Raw genomic sequence first — 6,000 nt, 5'->3', positions numbered from 1 at the left:
TTAACAATTCTGTACAGATAGAAAGAAAAAAAATAATAAGGAAATACTATATTTTCCATGATGTGAAATCCTGGAGAGTCATGTTCGTTAAATTGGTAAACAAAAATGTCGACCTAAAAATTAGAGAATGTGACGCAATCAAGGATGAGATGGAAGATAAATGTCTAGTCATCTTGGTTGAGTTGGTAAAGCACATTGACTTTAGATTTTATGTAACATGCTATAATCCATTTATAGTTTCTGCAGGTGAAAAGGCCATTTTCAATCCATCTCTTCTTTTGTATTGAAAAATCTTATCCCACATAATAAAGGGCATAAACTTTGTAATAATAATTTGCTAAAAAATCAATGTAAAGGTAAAATAAAATAGAATAAAGGACTTCGGCCTTGCAAATCCTGGGAAGCATCCAAATCTATCATCGCTTATCTACCTGTTTCGATAATAGCAGTGACATCCCTAACCCCCCACACGGGATTCTCAGTGCCACTTTTCCAGTAATAATTCAGTGCTATTTTTATATTCATGTCAAGTATCCTGTTTATTTAATTTGTCATTTGCTATTTATTTAAATTTCTTCTATCATCACGTGATAAGTGAGATTTCTACTGGATTTGGCATTGAGTAGTGGCATAGAAGATCCCAACTGCCCCCCACACTTTCCCTCTCCCATGAAGTTTTAGAAAGTACAGAAGATTTGTAATTATTCTCCAAACAAAGAATACCACAAATAATAGTAGTATTTTTTTTCACTTTCATATAAAAATTTTCTTGAATAATCAAAATATGCTCGACTAGATGTCACTAATATTTAATAATGCTTAGGCCACTTCCAAAACGATTTGACAAGACAAAGCAAACAACATGATGACAATATCATAATCATTCGGAAGTGGACAGGAACAAAACCAACGAATTTTCTCAGTCTAATTAGGTCCTAATCCACGCTTCTATGTTTTCTTCATCAAAGTGCTTAAACATGTAATCTCGCTCTAATAGGGTTCGAGAATAAGGTAAACCAGCACTAACGAGGTTGAGCACACGTAGAGTTGAAATACGAACTAAACTATTCAATGTTTGAATCAAATTTCATTTGATAATTTTCAAATTTATTTATCAACTAATCAAATTAAACGTAAAAAAAAATTAATTAATCTTCGTTAAAATTTCAAATTAGTTGAGAGTCCGTTAAGTCGATAAACAAGTTTAACTTGAAAATTAGGGAGCTTAACACAATCAAGCATGAAATGAAAGATAAATGTCTAGTCATTTTGGTCGAGTCGGTGAAATACATTATTGATTTTAATATTAGATAATGTTGAACAATAATCGTCGAGTTAGTAACACCTATTGACTTGAAACATTTATATTTTTGCCATGTTCCAACCTATTGACTCCAACTTGTTTCTGAAGAAGATGCAAAGACAGAGGGAGGAATGGTAAGCAGGCAAAAGTCATCTCTTTACTCGAAAGAGAGAGCTGTGAACAGCTCAAAATCAAAGGAGTCCGCGTCTTTTAAAAATACATTGACCAGATTTATGCCTCCGCAATTGAGGTGGAAATTGCTTGACGAAATTGAGAAAACTTTTGAGCAAACCAGTTATGGCTCATAAGATACTGATGGTACTTAGAATTTTGAGACCGACATGAAGAAATCAGCAATACTTCTTTATCTTTTGACTACATTTATGTCACACTCATTATTATCTTTCGAGTTGATTTATGTCACATGCATAGGGTAAGAGTTCACTGCTTGGAAAGTTTTTTCTACCCTCTAATTATATAACGCGGTTAGTGACTCAACATTTAACCAAGTAACTTGCTCCTTCATCCTGTTATTAATGTCATGTATTTGCTTTTAAACGTCTAAATAAGAGTTACTTTTTCAAAGTTAGCTCCACATAGGATTAATTACACTTTGCCCCCTAACTAAGATTCCAGTGACACTTTGTCCCCTGAAATTCAAATATACACGCTTTACCTTTTATGGTTAACTTTTTAATAGGGTTATAATAAAGACATACCTTTTATGGCCTACGCTTTACCTTTTTTTTTTTTTCTTGAAGCCTCTTATAATAATCAAAATATGCTCAACTAGAAGTCCATTAATATTCGATGGATTAATCTTTCTGTACGTATACTGTCAGTATTTGATGAATGACAATTTTATAAAATTTGATTTTAAAATTTAACTTTTATATATAAATTCAGGGGACAATGTATATAACGTATTTAATAAGATTTACTCATATTTAATAATGCGTAGGCCACTTCCAAAATGATTTTGACAAGACAACGAAAACAACATGTTGACAGCAACATCATAATACTTCGGAAGTGGAAAAGAACAAAACCAACGCATTTCCTCCGTCTAATTAGGTCCTAAATTCACGCTCTTAGCCGCATATGTTTTATTGAATTTTCTAGAACCCTATTGAATTATATGTTTGACCTTCAAAAACAATTTTTATTTGGTGACACGTTTTTGGATTTGCGTTCTGGCGACAGCCACCACGCGGCAGCGGCGGGTCTCGCCGCCGCTCTCTCGTTGTGCCGCCATGCAACGAAAGTTTCTAAGCTAACAAAACCATTTTTTTAATTTATTGGGCTCCAAAATATATTTATTTTCTAAATTGATGTCAGCCTACAATCTATCAATCACCAGCTAAAAATAAAGGACCAAATGTTTCGACTTAAAATTGTCTAGAAAAAAAAATCTATTTTATTTACTACAGCAATTTTTTTTTCTGATATAATGCATATCAGCACATGATACGTGAGAAAGTGCTTAGAAGATATAGAGGTGGTGGGAAAACGTATTTAGAAAATATTGAAAAGAAGATTTTTCTAAGTAATTCCTTTCCAAATATATTTAAAAAGTTAAAAAAAAAGTTTGCTAGATTGAAATTTAGAAGATTCAGTATAAACAAGTTTTGAACTATGAAATGTTTTAGAATCAAAATTTTATGAACTAAAATCAAATTTTAGCAATCATAAGTAAAACTGGACTTTTTGTGTTGAATTGAGCAGCTTCTAGTGAAGTCCAGCAATGTTAATAAATCCTAGAAGTAATTAGTACTAGTGTTAAGAGCACACCTAATATGTGTGCAGTTTAGATATAATTATTGATTTTTTTGAATATATTAATTTTGTTTTTACAAAATTAAATTTTATATAAATTCTTCATGAAAAAAAATTGCAATTCATTTGTAATTTTTTCTTTAATGTAGTTGTAATTAATTTAGTAGTTACAATATTTAAGAGAGTTATAGGAGATTATATTAGCAAATATGATTAGGTGATTAGGGTAAAAATTAATTTTTTAAGGGCAAAATTGAAAATACAAAAAATGACACAAAATATTTATCCAGCTGTCACTTTTCTCCCTTTGTTATTGTACAGATATCGTCACAAATGGATAATTTTACCTTAGAAGCGAGCTTAAATTAACTTTTTAGAACTGTGGATATCAAGAATTGGCACAAGTGATTAAAGTTGAAGCCATGATTCAATTCTCATCCCCTCCCCTTCACTACCTTGGTAGGGTAAATTGATGTCCTCTTGGAAATAGCAAGGAAAAACTATTTTTTGCTTTTGTAATTTTTTGTTTGTAGTAATTGAGTTAAACTCAAAATAATATTGTAAAGTTGGATCTCAACTAATTCAATTCGTCTTGTTGGTAGTTGCATTATTGCATTTGATTGAGATCTCTTTTCCTATCTGTCTCTCTCCATATGATTGGAAATTTTTCTTTTTTTTTTATACCATTTATTTATTTGTTTCTTTCTTCTTCTTCAGTTGTTTAGATTCATAGTGAGCAGAAAATTCTAAAAAATAATAACTGATTGAATTCACATCTTTCACATGATTACATGTTCTAGTTTGATCAGGCCAAAATCATTCAGTCAAAGTACTCCAAGATATTATATTATGGGCGTTTTTTGCCCTTCAGTTTTTTGAAGTTGTTCAGAAACAAAATAACCCTTAAAAAAAAAATATGTGGTAGAAAAGAAATATATGGTTATTTTGTTCCACAGAAAATCAAGAACCAAAAAACTAGTTTTTGTAGTTTCTATTGAGTTGTTCAATCTTGTATGATATTTTCTTCATCTTCTTTTTTAAAGAAAAAAATATGCAAAAGAAGGAAGGTTGAAAAGAAAATTTTTTCTCTAAAATTTTTTCTTTTACTCATTACATTTGTTCGCGCTATTTTTATGAGGAAAAATGATACGCTATACGACACACAGCTTTACATAATAGAATAAAATTAAAAATGACTCACTTTTTTTTTTTTTTTTTGAGAAATTTTTACATTTGCGACAATCATTTAGATATATATGTCCTGATTTGCAGTCACTTTTTATAGGTGAATTTTCTTAATTAATTTTACTGATTAGTTTTACAAGAGGTAACAAATTAAAATATTTCCATTTGTTTGCTTTACAATCTTTACAATTGCATTGACAAATTTGTCATCCCAACCTCATGCATTGATCAGCCAAAAAATGCCAATAAAAAGAAAATGGAAAAAGTTAATCAATCAACTTATGTATGTATTGTTTTTAGCTCCAAAACCCATGTTGAAATTCAATCAACTTATTAAGCAACCCCAATATTCCATTGAATGATATATGTCTCAAAAAATAACAAATAGTACAAAATGACACTACTATGTTCATTTCTAACTCGGCCCATTTTTCTTCAAATCTCATCCTAAGTAAAACCCAATTTTGAAAATCACACAAATTTTGTCTATACTCAAGAAATATGGATTTAAAACCAACCATTTCACACAACCCTCATGTCGTTTGTTATTTTAATTTTTTTTTTTGGGTAAAGCATATAAAACCCTCATGTCCTACAGGTCAAAATACTAGTAACAAAAAGTTAGTTTACCAAAATTATAAAATGGTCATTTGTACAATATGCATTGAAACTTTTTATTATAATTTTCTTAGTTTTTTTTTTTTTGGTAATAATCCTCATGTCCTTGAGGTCAAAAACACTAAATTAATGATAAATCCTCATGTCCCCGGGTAAAAAACACAAAAAAAAAAAAAAAAAATTAGTTCACCAACATTGTAACATGAAACATTTGTACAATGCGTATTAAAACTTTGACATGCATGATTTCTCAAGGAAAACCTTTATAGGCTGCAGTCCCCACTTACAAAGGGTTTTACACAAGAAATATTAGGACTAAGCGCAGTTGCAAGAATCCTAGAATAGTTTCTGTAACACTCTTTGGCTTTTTTTTTTTTGTCGTTTGGTTTAAATGTTACCAAATCTCATTATGGAAAGTAATTATAAGATTGGTTCTTGATTACTTTTTCTACAGTGAAAATTACTTTCAATGCATAGTAAAAGTATTATTCTTTATCATTGGCGTACGAGCTTGGCTTCTTTCCGGTGGATTCTCTTTCCATTTTCTACAATATATATCTATATGAATGACACGTATTTTTATTTATTAACAAGGGGTAAGAATTAGTAAATAAAGACATGTGTTATGCATCTAGATGGGAATTGTTGGAACCTTGAAATTGCTACTTGTACAATATGTTATGTTTTTTTTTTTCTCTAAGGCTAGCAAAGTCCTGCTCAAGGATGCCAACAGTTTTATCACAGCGAGAGTCGAACACGCGATCTTACCATAAAGACGGACATACCAATCGAGCTGACCGTTGGGGCTTGTACAACATGTTATGTGAACACTACATTTTGTAAGATTTAAAATTTAACCATAGATAACCTTCAACCTTATGCAACAATTGCTTTAACGTTTAAACAACCTTTCCTGCCCTTAGCTCAAAAGTTTTCCTCTAAAAACATCTTCAACAGAAATCTTATAGCTCAGGCAACGAGCTGTCATGTGCAGGTCATCTACTCAGCAATAATAATCAGCTTTAAATAAACAAAAAAACAAAGTAAAAACGTCCAAACTTGAAAACACTTCTTAAATTAAACACTTCTAAATAAAATAAATGTAAATCCAGAATACT

The sequence above is a fragment of the Coffea arabica genome, chromosome 3c (genome assembly GCF_036785885.1).
Source record: "Coffea arabica cultivar ET-39 chromosome 3c, Coffea Arabica ET-39 HiFi, whole genome shotgun sequence".
In the NCBI taxonomy this organism is placed as follows: Eukaryota; Viridiplantae; Streptophyta; class Magnoliopsida; order Gentianales; family Rubiaceae; genus Coffea; species Coffea arabica.
This window is presented reverse-complemented; position numbering follows the sequence as displayed.